Below are 17299 nucleotides of genomic sequence, written 5' to 3' on the forward strand. Positions count from 1 at the left end.
AAGCAGTGAGCACATCCATAGCAACTATTTTGGCATACCAGTGTGTGAAACAACAGCGTTACCCAGCCACCAGGCAGCTTCCTCTTTTACAAATTGGAAATGGTGGATATATATATATGAACCGGCGTGCAGGGTAGGTGCCAGAGTTGTTGTGTACTATATATACGGTGCATATATATATATATAGTACACAACAACTCTGGCACCTACCCTGCACGCCGGTTCCTCACACTGAGCCCCCTATTGAAAGAAGCAAGAAAAAGGAGTCCATAATGGTTTCCACTTCTACAGCCAATTAACTGGGAGTCATTGTGTCAGTATTCATTTGTAATCATTGAGAATTTGCATGAGTAATGAAAGAGAAATACAACAGGTGAGGCACAACACAAGTTGCAGCTCGACGTCTCTGATTACAAACCATTAAACTGGAGGCAGTTCGCAGTCAATCGCATCAATCATTACAAGAGACCGAGAGAAGTAGTGATACCTTGACTTTCATATCAAAATTATAGCATATTGCATTAAGAAACAGTATATAATGTAAATATAATTTACACACAAACAAGCAACAGATTACTTTTAAACATATAGTTACTTGAAGATCACACTATTGTTCTACATGTTGCACTACTGTGCTGTTGTGCAGTAGAGCAGTTTAATCATGGTTGTATAAGCTCAGGAGGAAGCCTCAAGACAAAGACAAGTATGGCATGGACAGATGATCCTTCTTTTGTTCACAGTCTACGTGTCCACAGCAATGATGAAGATGCAAGTGACACTGGTACAAATCATCATCCCGCATACAATAACTGAATAGCTGTAAATGAGGGGTTGATTTAACGCAGAGGTCAACCGTGTTACAAAAAAAATCTGTACTCCTGCGGCTCTAAATGGAAACATCCATCTATCAAAGACCATATGCTACTTTTGTTTTGCACCAGTCTCAGCGCTCTGAAGCCATTTTCCAGCCAACGCACACAACGGAGCTGGCAGCTTATGTTTTCCCGACCACTAAATGGATCACTTTATGTTAATTCAGGTGAAAACATTTGTTCGCCGCCTAACTTCAACAGAATCGCATCCAGGTGGTATTGCCCAGATGCACTGGCAACAGACGGCTCAACCCCATTCAAAGGCTTTTTTTTTTTTATTCTTTTTTTTTTACAAGGCACAACAGCCCCACCAAGATACATGCTAATGTGTGTGTATCTTTGTTTGTCTCGCACAATAGCTATTGTGACGGCAAAAACCATGTAATACTGCCAAAAGTATGTGTGCTATTCCCCATACTATACCATCATCAAATATTTATTCAAATCTCTGCTGAGAAAAGCCAGCAGTTGCGCTGCCCTATTTAATTGCACTTCTGGTTACTTTTGAATCCTTAAAGCAAACACTTGTCAGCTCTAGGGTTCTGGGGAACTTTTCCTGGCTGTTGGCATGAGGGATAATTGAATAACCCGCATGTGTCAAATATTTTTGATTAATCACACGGGGGCAGCAGGTATGTATGGCTGGGTGCTTAGCAGAACCATCTCCTGATTGGAATGTCAGCGTTTGGATCCAAAATATAGCCATCTCCCGTGGAATGCCCTTGAGCAAAAAAGACTGAATCATGAGCGGCTCCAGGTGCGCCGCCTCTCCGAAATCCCCGCCGCGTTTGACTCGGCTGGTGAAAAAGCGTGCATTTGTGTCTCGCAGCGAAGAACGAAATTTGAATTACCCAGTTTTGGCCTCATGATTGAAGTGGACCGGAACGCCTCGGAAAAACAATCACAGCGTTTCTACGTAAGGAAAAACTTATTCATGTATTACCTTAGGACATGTGGTGTAATACATGCATGGTTATGGATTCTGACACGCAAAATAAATGTGCATGCACCATTTATGTGAAATGTCAACGTGGTAGGTGAAAGGAGGGATAGATTTTGATAATGGGTGACTGAAGCAGTAATCGTTTCAAGGTTGTACAATATTTTCAATGAATGAATAGGAAATAAGTTCCATCCATTCAAAGCGGCACGTACGCCAGTGTCATGAATGTGGACACGACATGATGCTACGTGTCCCCCGTTCTCCTTTCTGTGCACTTCTTTGTTTAGGTCAGAGGTCCGACAAAGCCACCGATGTGAAGTGCCTCTCCCGCTTAACACAGTAACAAGAGATTTCACACTGAATTCACTGCAATATATTCTGTCATTACTTCGTCTCTGTGCTCACATTTGAATATCAGCCATTCTTTGTAAGATTAGCGTCAGCTATGTGTGGTTTGCCTTCACTGTATATACATTGTGGTTTTTATATTTGCCTCACACATGAAGGTAAAGTTTTTTTATGAATTTTTTTATTTTATTTAGTATGCATTTTCTCCTTTTTTCAAAATATCTTTAACATCAATCTGTGCTCTCAGAAAGGTCAAGTTACTGTCTTACATGCTTTGACATCAACAGTGACAATCAAATTTTAGGTAGGCTAGAACATATGAAAAAAAAAAAAACTGACCATAGCTTAGTTTCTATAGAGATATACTGAAATTATATGCATGTGTGTGTTTTTAGATAACTTATTCATTTATTCACCTTCTCAAATTGTGATTGGCTTCTTCAATGACATTTGGATCCTAACTTTGGTTCCCTCTCCAAAATTATGAATTGCTAATATAATACAATTCTGGTGTTATTTCAAGATGGATTACTTTGAAACTTAAGTCCATGGCTCTTGGGTGATATACTTGGAACACTTTTACAGTCTTAGTACGTCCTAATCGGCACCAAATTAAGTGATACTTTCCCAATTAACACTTAAAAACCTTGATGGATTGATAAGCACGTTGCCTCGTATTCCCGTGTAAGGTGTCTTTCTCCAACCTACCATCTGGCGGAAAAATAAAATGGCCGTTAAAAAGGCATGCGGCCATCCATTTTGTGGGAAAGAAAAAAAATGAATAAAGTAAAGAACCCTTCACAAAAGAGCCTTCAGAGCTGCACGTGGCATAGAAAGAAGGGGAAGCTGTGGGGGTATTTATTTTTATTCTGGTGAACAAATGACAGCACTGAACACGATGAAAACATACATTTAAATCATAAATCAGGGGAAGGATTTATTCCATGGGAATGGAGTTTTTTTTTTTTTTTTTTTCATTTGCAGGAGCTTATGAAAGAGTGAGTCTAAGAAGGAATGTGTGATTTATCTCGGCAGACGCCAACCACATTGAGTTTTTTTTTGTGTTTGTTTCTCTCTGTGGAGCAGAATCAATAAAAGGGGAGTGAAGAGGCAATCTTTTCTCGGGTACTTTTGTCTCCCATCATATCTTTCTTCCACATTGTCAAAGGCCACTGGAGGTACATCCAGGGGGTCAGATACAAGAAGCTGTGAGCGTGGTCTGCTAATCTTAGCCGAGCAGGCTCCAGTCGCACAGAGAGTGGTGGAGGATCAGATTCCTCACTTACAGACAAAGACCAATACAGCATGCATAACCCTACTTGGGTAAAAGCACGTGAGTATTGGCAGGAAAATGTAGTTCAAATCTTAAAGTAAAAGTCCTCTTTTTGAGTACTGATATTTTATATTTACATAATTAGAGTATTAATTCTGAAGCATTAGAGTGTCAGCAGCATGATGCTGTTGTAGCTGCTGCAGGTGGAGCTAGTTTGAATTAGTTCATATCCAGGAGCAGCAGATACATTTGAGGGGTAGCCAGATGATTACTGGGAAAGGAAAGATGTAAAAACTAAGTTTCGATACAAATCTTTTTGGTTTTGTTTTAGGACTTTTCCTCTTATCTTTGATTTTGATGACGCATTGCTTTTTGAAAAGAAAGGAAACCAATAGTTTAATCTTAAACAACTTGTGTTAAAATATTGTTCTTTTGTGTTTCGGCTCAAAGCTTCACCTGAAAAACAACTAAAATGACCAAATAGTAAGTGGATCGGAATTGAAGTATATAGTAGTATCAAATGGAAATACTCCAGGTTAAGTACAAGTACCCTAAAATAGTACTTAAGAACAGCACCTGAGTTACTCGGGCACTGCAGAGAGACGAAGAGAAAGGGATATTTTCAAACCATAAAGAGACGTAGACGACATTAAATTAAGGGCATTAGTTAATTTATTTTTTTACTGGTGGTATGTCAGTCAAATGAGTGCCAAAAGCAGCACTGATTCATTATGATTTATTATAATGTAATACAGTACACGGCACGAGACCACTATGATGCATATGATACTCATCTGACTTTGCAATTGTCAGGAACTTGTTTATCAACTTCAGTGTGGCACATTTGGTTTGGCACCAAAAGGAGAAACTAATTATGATCAATTTTCCATGTGCAAAACATCTGCAGTGCATTCTGAATCTTAAGACCGTGATTCAACCCTCTGCGATAAAATATTCATAGGGAGATCATGCATAGTCTGCAAATTATGGATAACGTAGTATTTCTGTGGTCAAGGCTCTGACTAAACAAATGGAAACTGTTGCAAAGTGAGTTTCACATAGGCACAATCTTTAAATATGGAATTATTTGAGTCAACAAAGATATGAAGGCACCTGTGATTTTTAGCTTCGATGGTGACATTAACAGTCACAAGGACTGTTTTGACAAGACAGCCCTCTACTGTACAGTCGTGAAGACAATGGCAGTATTATCATTTCGAGCGAAATGACAGAAAATAAAATGTAAGATTTGCTTTTTACTTACATAGCTGACATTATTACTTTTACGTGCAACAACCTGAAACTCCATCATCGATGTCTCGAAGAAACAAATCTATAAAATGTATAGATAAAACCATAACAAACTATCTGACAGTTGATGTAAACACACATGCATATATCACTAGACTGATAAGGACATGAATGAATATTCCTTTATATCAGCAAAGCAGAAAGAGCAGGTTTGTAGAGTTATCAGTGGCAGAGGCGGAAATACATGAAGTATAAATCATGGAGAATGGGAGGCTGAGAACATAGTGTCCTGCTTTGTCCCCCTTTTTCTCAAATGAAAAAATGGGGAGATGAGTTGTAGCTTATAACGGAGGACATTTTCTATTCATGCGCATCAGCTGACTTGGACAAAGCTGACTGAGCTGAAACCGAACTGACATTATCTTGATGCCAAATTATTGGCAATCAGAGGTGCAGCGATATTTTCCACACCCATTAATTTTCTGTCCCTCTCATCGTGTTGAGAATGTAAGAGAGTGTAAGAACATTCTATTATAATGCAAGTCTCCGGTGACCCTCGACATTCCTTTGCATTTGAGAGATTATAGGAATTTATAACCTGATTTTTTTATTTTACACCTGATAGTCCGGAGAGAGCGATGCCAACCCTCAATTCTCATTTCTCACTTTATAAAATCTGATATTCGCAAGATTGAGAGCCGTGACTCGAAAGGGATTGTTGTCAAACACAAGTGTGTCAAACTTATTATCTTATATTATAGAGAGATACAATTTCCTGTTGTCTTACAGTTACCCGCGTGCATTATGATTCACCGAAGCACATGGATGAACGCCCATTCGCTCGGCGTAAGTGTGAGCCCCTGTTTCGATGTGAGTGATGGCTAATAGCTGCATGATAATGAGGTGGAGAGGCGATGTGGACATGGCATTCTTGTGAGCGAATGTCACCCATTAAGAGATGGATCTCTGCCCAAGCAGAAGTGCGCTGCTTAATTGGTTCATTTCATCATGGGCAAAAAGCTTTAATTGGGTGACACACTGAAAGATGGATGGATCAGTTGTCCTGGGAAATAAAAAAAAAATATAGGCGGTATCTGAAGTGGTGTGATTTGTGTGTCACTCACTGTTTTTGTGTGCGAGCGTTCAGGAGAGAGTTTATGTTAATCGGGCTCATTAGATCAACAAAGAAATGTCTTGCATGGCTGTAATACACAAAGTGCCCTCCTTTGTAAAGGTACTCGAGACTTAAAATACGAGAATGTACTTGGCAGAGATGCTGCATGTGGGTGCCGAGCATGCAGAGATGCAAAGCGTCAGCCCACGCGTATTGTAGTGACGGGTGGATGAGGAACAAACCTACTAATGGAAATTCTTTTGAGAATATTACAACCCCATAAGTCTCAAGATGTCCGTCTGCATCACTTTTCTGTGTCAGAACCTACAAAGAAGATAATGGCTTGCAAATGTATTTAGACTATCAAGACATCACCTTTGTTTTCAATTATAAAGCGGTGTTGTATTTAGTAGGCATGTAAGTGAAGCGTTTCATTGGGAAGTATTGGAAATCGCATATCATAAGTGTCCCCCGGTGTTGCTATTCAAGTCGACAGAAACACAGGTGCTCCTATCTGACAGGGAATTCAGATAATAGCTTTTTCTTTTTATTTATTTCAGTTCATTTTGGATCGGAATAGTTGAAATGGCAAATCACTGCGACGATAGGTTTTCAAAACTGCAGCTCGTCAATTGTTTTGGAGATAAAGAAGGAATAATTATATTTTCCATTTTCATAAATGAGGCTATTATCACAACAGGTGTTGGGGAGAAGTGTTAAACCTTCTATTCACACACCGGCTATTACTTTAACGATGATAAGTTTTCCCCAGTGACACCACTTGATCTATTTTTTTTACCTCTTCACGCCAAAACTTGCAGACAAATGCTGAATTTAAATGTCAAACGTTGGCTTTCTAAAATTTGTACGAATGACAAAGTCGAACCAGGTCTTTTTTCTGTTCAATCAGTTGCAAAAAATAAAATAAAAAAATGTGCTTCTTTATTGCACTACTATTGGATACTTGTACTTACACTTACAGCACTGACATATTAACAGCTTTTAAAATCTTTTAGAAATGAGAACGTGTTTGGAAACCGTTGCATGAATACAGTCGGCAAATATGGATAAACATTCATTTGAAGTCGTGCCTCCGTCCCCTTGATGGTAATACAATAATTACTCTCCTCTTTTTCTCGCCACCAAACCCCCATTCTTACAGTAAACTCCCCACTTCACCTGTTGGTCACTAACTTTGTCTGAGTGATGTCTGATCCTGGGAGGATTCGTACAGTTGCGTTTTAACTTTTTTGCTGAAGGAAGCTGCCTGTTTGGTCTGCTTGAAACGGCACCGACGACAACAGCAAGAGTGAATAGAAACATCAAAGTAGCCGATGGTGAAACCAAAACATTGAGCTGAAAGATGGTAAAACGGCGTTGAGAGGAACTTCAGAGTCAGCTGGTGTTTGTCTGTGGGTTTGTCACTACGAGCATTTTGAGGGGTCATTTCCTTGAAGTGATATAAAAAACAAAAACAAAAAATATTGAGAATGATCGTTGTTGTCCTGAGAGCAGCTTTACACATTAGCAAAACTGAAGTAACAACATTCAGTGTTCAGGCGAAGTAAAACGGTTCTTTGTTAATATATGGAAAGTATCTGACAGCAGTATGAACATGCTACAGTGTGTAATTACAGTACATGATTAAGAAGACTTAAACTGACACCTGCTCTGCTTAGCATGGCGGAAAAGAAAAACGCCCAGGGTGTTCTCTGTCTCAGCCTCCCTCCGTGTGTGTGTGTGCGTGTGCGCGCGTTTCTGTATGCGTGTTTGTTTGTGTGTAGGAAACGGCGTGTGTGCGTTTCATGTGCTCCATCTATCCCAGTGGTGCCGTGCACCGGTTTTGCCTACGAGCCGGCGACCTATTTTTCTCAGCATTGAGCGAAGTAGACATTTGAACACAGAGAGAGGCAGAGAGATAGGGTGGGAGGGGGGGGGAGGGAGGGGTGCAGATCAGTTCCTCTGCTTTTATTCAGGCCTGTGGATTAATTACCCAGTCCCTAAACCTGATCCCGTGCTGTGAGCGAGACACTTTGGCATCACCCTGATCAATAATGCATTTTTCTGTCTCTCCATTTAATTTGCACGCAGGCCCCACACACTGGCATCACCATCTCCCTGGAAAAGTGCAGGAGACACCTGATACCCAAAGTGCAACACTCAACCCTCACCCCCCTCCCACCCCATAATACCCCCTCCCTTCTCTGTTGCTCGCTGACAAATTGATTCTCTCTCAATGTGCTGCATGGGAAAAAGAAAAGAAAAAAAACATCTCCTCAATCCTGAGGAGCTGCGTAATAAGATACAAAGCATGTTGGATTAGTTTATGGGCTTGTACAAATTTGTTCCTGTTTTGGTTTAAATTGTGACACTCTCCATTTCCAGGGACGCCTATTTGGCAGTTTAGTGAAAGCTTAGGGGTTAAGAAGCTCCACAGTGTGGAGCGGTTGCCGCGGCTCCTGGAGAGCACAGTTAGCACGGTGTAACATTTTGCAGCTGTCGGAGAAGAGTAGCTGGTTAGCGAGGTCAAACTATCGGGGGAAACAGGTAGGTCACCCGATCTTGTGTGATTTATCTGCTGTGTGTGTGTTAGGCCCCGCATTGAAAGGAGAGACGTATGTCGGGACCTTTAGACTCTTAGTTTGTAAAGCATGTGGTTTTCCTGAGTGTTTAATTGAGGAGCCACTCTCTAATGTCCGGGAGTCTCCAGACTTTGTGACCTGGAGGGTCCGGATCTGTGCTCTCTGTGTGTCTCAGGCAGTCCATGAGCACAGGAGTTACTTCCAATCGATACAAGTACAGTCGTTCTAAATGGCCCTTTTTGGTCCAAATGAGGTTGTGCAGTGAAGAAGTGTACTGTATATACTTAAGTATACTTCTCAAATAACTGCCTGCTTACCATGAATGCTTTACATTTTAACGTGAGATCCTGTCTATACTCTCTTCTTTGTTTTACCCGGTCAAAAAAAAAAAAAATGGCCGAGCACTTTGCACTATACGTCTTGCAGTGTGGTATTGGACTTTGTGCGCCTCCCCTCCGTCTATCGACAGGTATCACGATAAGTGATGCAGTTGGGCCCGAGTGCAGCACTTGCTGGCGTACGTATAGCATCTCATGGGGATGTGCTGAAGAGTAGCTGCCTCTGTCGTGCATTGTCAGGATCATTCTGCAGATAATAAACGAGTCTCCCGTTGCTGCCAGCGCACAGTCCTGTAATTGGTGCGCTTGCATCGTTACCAAGTAGCAAAGCAATGTACAATCCATGAACGGGACATGATCTTTTTTGGGAATCCATACGTCTTCAATAGTTTACTCTACCAACAAATCGTATGCACTGTAATGACTATTCCGCTGCACTTGACTTGTATACACAGGCCATCGTGTACTGTGCATCGCCCCCTGCACACTGTGCGGTCCTATTCTCTTTGTACCATGTCTTAAAAGTACTTGTTTCATATGTTCTAATTTGGCTACTCCGAATTGCACATTCATCCCTCTTGTTAAGCTGGTCTCATTTCTTCACGCTCACGTGTACCTTTATAGCGATCCAGACTGACATCAACAGTGCACTTACCACTTAGTGCTCCGGAGAACGCTGAGCCAATTAACCAGCTGCCTGACTTCAGGCACTGCGGTGCGCAGATACACTCTCCTTGCTGTGTACCTGGGCATCTCATCTCACTTAAGTGCAATGGAATATGATTTTAATCTTTTATTACTTCTCACTCTTTCCATTGTGAGACAGAAGCTTAAAATGACTCTGCTTATTAATTCAACATTAACCCTACGACACCATTTGCTACCAAATAATACCACTTTGGCAACAGGAGGGAAATTAAACGGAAGCATTGTTTTCACCTCGACGTCATTGTAAAAATAGGATAATCTACTATAAGAAAAACGTGTTGGTCTTCAATTTATTCTACAAATCATGCTTATCAATAACATATTTACATTTACAGTTTTTCACTTGGCAGACTGTGCGTGTAGAGAAATGTGACTTAACTGTGATTATTATGAACGTTGTCATGCTTGATCGCCATTATACTGAAATCTTCTGTCACGCTTATGGACCTGTCTGGATGAAGCCTTCTTATTAAGATACGTGTCAGCATTTTGAGGGTAAATCTGTATTATGGGTAATACTGTGGAGTACTGCAATTGTTATAATACAAAACTAATAATTCACAGCCATGTTAGGATATTATAGGAAGCTCAAATAAATTGCTTTATGATAAGTTTTACATACATTATTGTGACAAAAACAGCGGACTTCTTTGGATTTTGTTAGAGGTTGGCAACCAGCTAATAGGAGCATTACTGCCACCTACTGGACTGGAGAGTGGGTCAGTTGGTAAACAGAAATACAGCAGACTTTGACTGAATGACTCCGTTTATTGCAGCAAACTATCTGGAAGATGTCACAATGGTCAAGCCAGAAAAAACGGTTGAAACTAATGTAACATTTTAGTGTTTTATCGTGAAACTAGAGTTACTGTATATGTAATCTGCTGATTTTTAAAAAAAAATTTTTTTTAGCAAAATTATGAAAGAAAGCAATTGGCAGATAAGTGTGTGAACCCAGATGTTTAAATAGACCAGTCTGTTATGTAAATGCCTGTGTGATGTGGCTCAGGCAAATCAGCTGATCATCAGCCTAATGACGTTGGTCCTAAATCCTGAACTGTGGCTCCGACACAAAGCCCTGTGTTTGCACAGAAAAATGCATACGTGGATTATTCCATTTTGAGAAGACAGTGCCTCCAAATCAAGCACTTGCACCTTTACAGATAACCGAGTGGTGTTGCTTGCAGTTTTTAGATCACGTTACAAAGGTACTGACTCTCCATTAGTTTGTTGACAGCAGAGAAAGCCCTCTAAGTGGCTTATTTAATGCAGACTAATGAAAACACAGAGGGAGTTTTTGCTTTGGATTGGGATCTACGGCCGTGAGATGACTGTGCACTACAGAAGAAAGTGTTTCCTGCTTACACCTGCCCTTCTGTAATTGTCTCCATAGCAGACAGAGAAAGGCGCAGAAATCCAGGCAGTTGTATAGTTTATAAAACATACCACATATCTGGTAAATCACATTTGTGTGTTGTGTTCTTGGAGACAAAATACTTGCTCGTATTGAAACCAAAAAAAAGCCATTCTGTGCCAGATATGGGGACATAAACCCAGCGACCAGGGAGACAGTAATGTACCCTTGTAACTCAATCTCTTAGCAGACCGCTGAATGGAGAAATGCAGCTTCTTTGGCTTGCGCTATTCTCGCATTCCCCCGTTGTGACCTTTTTCAGCTCCCTTCCGCTTAGGGACCGCACTGATCCCGGAGCAGTCATTTGAGCAAGAGGAGAGCAGTAAAGAGATAGTGGCATAATGTTTTGCTTCCATTTACAGTCATAGCATAGCAGTGGAAGAGGTTGTAGACAGCAGCTCTCAATAGATTTAGCCCAAATTTTAAGTAAGCGACCTGATGTAGTTTAATGATATTTCATTACTATTAAAAAAAACATTTTGGAAGCACAGACAGATCAAATCAGCTGTCTTGAAAGTCACTCCTCATCATGAAGTGGTCACTCCTATCGTCGGGGGGGAAAAAAAAGCTTTTTTAGTGTTAGCTGTTGCTCTTTTCGGAAAGGAGCCACGTCAAAACATGTGGCCTTGATTAACTCGCCTGTTCCCGCAAATTTAGGCAATGCCTCGAGCACTGTAGCAAATCATTTGAAAGATCAACACTTCATGTAACACAGTAGCTTGTAAATATTGTATCCCCACAAAGTCACTCAGGACATGAATAAGTCATAACAAAAAAATACCTCCAGATTTAGCTGATACCCTGCATGCATACAGAATGAGGCACGGCTGTTTTTAATCCACTGAATCACAAAGACACCACTCAAAAAACACAATGTCTTCCCTCCCCTCAGGGGATAAGCGCTTCAGACACATTCTTTGACCTATCCCATACCTTAACAAGCGGAACAGTCAAGAAATTGATTTCTTCAGCATTCATAAATGGCGGTTTGATTGCCTTTAACACACTGATGCTGAAATAATCTCTACATAGACAGATAGGACACACACTGTGATTTCAAAAATGACCACAGGTACAATCTGCCACCATGAACCTGTCAACAAGCAGAGGATTATGGGTTATGGATGGTGCGTATGAGACAGAGACAGAAGCCTGATATACGCGCGTAGAAAAGTTGTGGTTTTTGTTATTAGACCACAAATGCACGGGTCGTGTTTCAAACACGATGCACCCGACGTTGCTCGTGACCCAACTGCAAGGCATTATGTTAAAATCATCTTACTTGCAACCTTTTCAGAGTGTCACATATGATTCTGTCATTACGCGACATTATTGCAATAGTTTATATAAGTCAGAACAACGTATTTATTTGAAATAGTTCATTAATATTTCTCTGTACTGTCTTGTCTTATGCACCTGGCCCACTATAACATCGATAAAACGGCAATTAGTCGGAACTGTAATCACGAATCGCATTAACATGGTCTTTATTATTGCCACATAGGTGTTGTACGAAGCATGCTAATTCTGTGTCATGTTTTGGTTCTGCTATTAAATAATTTGATTCATGATTGACACAAACACATCATCAGCACCAGCCGCAGTTGCATCCTCATTTGCAGAGGTTTTAAAACATTTTATCAACACACTCCGATATTAAAGAATTGTCTGCTCCGAGCTAAACCTTTTAATGCAGCTGCAGCAGGGTCATGTTACCGTGACTGTGAAGAAACCAAATGGACGCAATTTTGTATGTTTAGTGAGGTCGAACTAAAACAAATAACAGGTTAGCCAAAACTATACTGTTCATTGTGTTGTTAAAAACAAAATGTTATATTTATACCCTTAACACTTTTTCCGATAAAAAACGTTTTGTTTTTTTCAAACAATTTATTTGGGGGATTTTACCATAATAATATTGTTGAGGAAAACATGGGAACTTAGTGCTTAATGGAAATAAATGAACGAATCACACAGCCATAAAAAGCTATTGAGTTATAATTTGATGGTTAACAGTTAGATGTAAATGTACAATATGGAGGAACAGTGCAGAAACTATCGGTGTAAATGTGTTCTCAATGAATTGTCAATTGAACACAACAGCGTGTTCTGTTAAGGACAAGATTTGATCAATACTTTATTTTTAATTGTCTCTTATTGCATTTATCGCATTCTGTCATCTTGCCTTGTTTTTCCGTGGTCATATATTTGAGCAGCGTACCGCCGGCAGCTTTGATGATGAGATGAGTGACAGAGTGTACAAGGTGTTTTCTGAGATTGGATGTGGCATGACGTTGCCTGGCACTGATAAGACCCCCTGTACTTTGCAGTTGTGTCGTTTGTTAGAATGAGCTGTTGGCAGAAAAACAAACATCAGTGTAACATCTGTCATTGCGCGCTCGTCTTTTTCCATCGACACGCTGCAATTACAGTTTTGTGCAAACCTGCGCATCACGGTTTTTGAAGCATGAAATGTAAAAACATGCTTATCGTTTGTCTTGAGTATTAACCTTGTTTTGTTTGAAGAATGGGGTGTAAAAACAGATTCATTTTTTTTTTTTTTTTTTTTTTTTTTTTTTTTATCATTTGGCCTAAATAAAGAGCCTGAAAGTCTCCCTGAGCGGCACTTCTCTTGGTGGAAATGTGCTGAAATAACAGAGAAAGGGCAGTCTATTTCTGCTCAGCGCTATACATAAACCAAATGAAGCATTTCTATTGATTGTCACTTCCTCGGATTCCACTGTTTGGGAATGAGGTGTGTGTGTGTGTGTGTGTGTGTGTGTGTGTGTGTGTGTGTGTGTGTGTGTGTGTGTGTGTGTGTGTGTGTGTGTGTGTGCGTGTGTGGGGGGGGTGGGGGTCTCCCTCTGTCAGCTGACACGGCTCATTGTTCACCATGGACTAATAAAGAGCGTTACTGGTGCTATTATGCATTCTCTGTGGCTACTGACAGACTGATGACAGGCCTTAAAGATGGAAGCCATTTCACATTTAAACAATAACAGATGGAGGGCCTCACCCACTGAATCGCCTCAGCAGACATAAACCTGCGTGTTCTATTATTTTGAATAACTCGTATGCCGTTATGCGTGTTTGGTTTCATTCATATTGCTAATAGGGCCTGCCATAACTATTTATTTCTTAGTGGAGACCAAACATATTGTGACTTGAGGACATTCTGTTAGTGTGTAACATCAGTACTTTGTATGCCCGCTGCACGGTTGGACTGTATTGTAAGAGGGGAAAAACGGAATTAAAGATTCATTCCATGCGTGTTGCAGACTCGACAGTATCAGGATTTCTTTTTATATTTAGACTCTTTGTACTATGCGTCCTTTGAACCCGCCTTTTTATGCTTAAAGTGTGTTGTCTAACCCCTTCAGACTTGACAGCTCGCGTCAGGGTCATAACATTGCAAATGACAGTCTCATGCGGGAAGCGAGCTTAAGAGTTTGATGTGTTGGATCGAGCACATAAGGTCATCGGAGGAGCACAACACCAGCTTCCACCAGCTTTCCTATTCACTGAATCATCAAAACAAGGAGTCTGTGGAATCGAGGGGAGCCAGGTATTAAAGAGCGCGCAGGTCCTCAGCCAAAAAGCTGTCGGTTCAATCTCGCACGAGTGTCCTTGAGGTAGACACTGAGAGTTACCTTGTGCGCCTGCACTGACAGAATCTCAGTCTAATGGTCTGTAATGAGAAGTCTTAGCTCACTTTGACCCACTCTACGGACCCACTCTGCTTCTTCCCTCTGTAGATAATTAGCCAATTGCTTCCTCTAAACCATAAACTCTTATAGGCATGAGAAAAATGGAAATCGAGTCAGCCCGTTGCCATAGAATCAAGGATTTCATACTTCCTGAAGTCCTGTCTGTGTTTTCTCGTTGTCACGTGATGGAACATGATTGGATTGACCAAAACAAAGAAAAATGTGTTACTTAATATAATTTTAACAATTAAAACATGGGAGGATTGATTTATGAATAAATAACATATTATAACCTGTACTTGTACTGTATTGACAAACCGTTCAATTTTCAGTGTCCCTTGGCCAGCTGCACTGACGCTACTTGAGCTTAATGTGCGTCTTGTATCTGCAGACTGTCACTGATTGAGATCACAGTGTCACGTGCTGCATTATCAGATGTTTACAGATGATGTCAGAATTCATTCCCGATGGTAACGCAGTTCCTTAAAGCTAATAAATAACGAAGAATTGCACTGATTGTCTTACTAAATAATTAAATCTAAACCTTGCTTTGGTATTAGCTGGAAAATTGCAGGTTGAAATGCACTTGTGAACAGTAACATTCATTCCATCTGGAAGGAAAACAAGCATTGCAATGCAGGCGGAGAATTCACTTACATTCATTTACCTGCAGACACAAAGAAAGAAAGAGAGGCAGCGGATTGGCAGACAAATACACAGACAGAGAGCTTTTTTTTTCCCACTACATACAATTTCAGGACACTTAAGTGATTCTCAATCCCAGCATGCCTCAGCCTGCCACTGCCATGACAGATGCTCCAAAATTGAATATAGATTTCAGTGAGCAAGGCAGGCGTGCCTGATGAATCTCAATTTGCTGCTGTCCATATTTCATAGTCACCACTATGGATAGCTCAAGGGGAGGCGGTGAGAGGACTATGGCTGCACCTGCCAAGCTGTCCGTGTGCTAGTGCCGAACGATGATCGGTACTTCATAAAGGCCCATATTTATCCCTCACTAATTCATGCCCTACATCATTTAATCACCAATATCTACGTCAGCAAGCGGGGGGGGGGGGTAGGGGGGGGGGGGAGGAGGTAGACATCAAAAGGACATGCGTCCTTTCACATCAGCGGTAATCTTAGGAGAAAAAGAAGCCCGCAAAATGACAATTGCCCAGCAGGAGAAGATGGTCGGAATGGTTTACAGTCGCTGGAGGGTGGAACAAACGTAGAGAGCTTTCCTGAAGGGGGGAGTAGAGGTGCTTTGGCTGCAGTGTACCTGGCGGTCTATTTATAGCTTGGTTTGAAGTGCTCATAAAATGACACTGGATGCTATTGTTTTGCAACGCGCTGCTCTTTCTGCCCATCAAATTGTTGACTGTTCAATCACTCGTCTGTGTTCGAGCTGTCACTGCCACAAATTTAAATAATAATAATAACTTTATTTATACAGCACCTTTAAAAACAGAGTTTACAAAGTGCTCTACAGAGAAGCAAAGCATGCATAATGTCAATACCGGTAAACGTTTAAAAAAAAAAAAAAAAAAACAGGAGGCAAAAAAAGACCATACCGTAAAGGTAATGAATACGACAAAACCAAACAAATAACCAAAACGAGCAAATGGAATAAAAAAACAAACAATAAATAAATGAATAAAATAAACAAACAAAAACAGGGGAACAAAATAACGACATCACTTCAAAAAAATTCTATAAAAATGGGTTTTAAGAAGTGATTTAAAAGAAGTTAATGAATTGAACATGGCAGTGATTTTGCTCATGCAGTTGAGTTTTCTGACACATTATCTATTCTCCACATTGCATGTGACCATTTCCCAAAGCAGATCTAAAGCTAAAGAATCAAATAAGCCTTTTTTTTTTTTTTTTTTTTTTTTTTTATGTCATCCCTCATCATTTATACATTTTATTCACTTTGAAAATCGACTTGCTTAGAATCCACTTTTAAAGCCTTTTACCACTAAAGAACGTCTTGGAGCGGCTACAGAAAAGCCAACGCACCAGGATGTAACCAATAACATCAGTCTCCCATACAGTATAATGAGACGTTGCAGCATACCACAAGAAATAATGCACATTATGCAACATAATAAGCACAGGGCAGAAAAATAAAGGATGAAACACAACATTGCATGTTTGAAATGCAACACCATGGAAACTGCAGTAACATGTAGCAGCCTAATTAGCATACCTTTCTACGCAATTGTTTTTCTACTTATTTTCCATCTCACAACTCGACTTATCTGGTTCAAGTAACTGAGACTTTTACTCTTAATTAGAAGACAGCTAAATGTTAGATGATGAATTCCTTTAAAAAAAAAAAAAAAATTACAAGTTTGGTAATGAAATCATGTCAAAGACAGACAAATGAAATGGAACCAGAAATTGTAGATCGAATTAACATTTCTCAATTTATGTTATTAAAGCTTAATTGTGCCATAACGTGTACATTTGGGTAATTACTGTATTGATTATTTTTTATGCATCTGTAATTTAATCGAGAATAACTAAACACAGAACTAATCTATAATAATTAACCCGGCATAATAGAGGTGCCGTACAACACAGGCTTACCTACCTGCATTATCGCCACCCAAGCCACACTGTGGCAGCCCAGAGAAGTGAAGGCGAAGCCATGATAAAAGGAGGTTACTGAAAGGCGATCATGATGCATCTTATAGTTTTACATGAGTCAACGCAGACAGCAGTTAATCTACCATTCAAGAGG

The 17299-nt window shown here is 40.3% G+C and overlaps 1 protein-coding gene across 3 annotated transcripts in view; it reads left to right on the plus strand.

Moving 5' to 3' along the window:
- The window catches only part of lingo2 (leucine rich repeat and Ig domain containing 2), a 199768-nt gene that overhangs the window by 87659 nt on the left and 94810 nt on the right, over nt 1–17299 (plus strand). The gene's annotated exons all lie outside the window — the stretch shown is intronic.

This window comes from Brachyistius frenatus, unplaced genomic scaffold (assembly GCF_029030835.1).
Source record: "Brachyistius frenatus isolate BFR_SWC_R1_liver_20210118 unplaced genomic scaffold, ASM2903083v1 Contig_38, whole genome shotgun sequence".
Classification (NCBI taxonomy): Eukaryota; Metazoa; Chordata; class Actinopteri; family Embiotocidae; genus Brachyistius; species Brachyistius frenatus.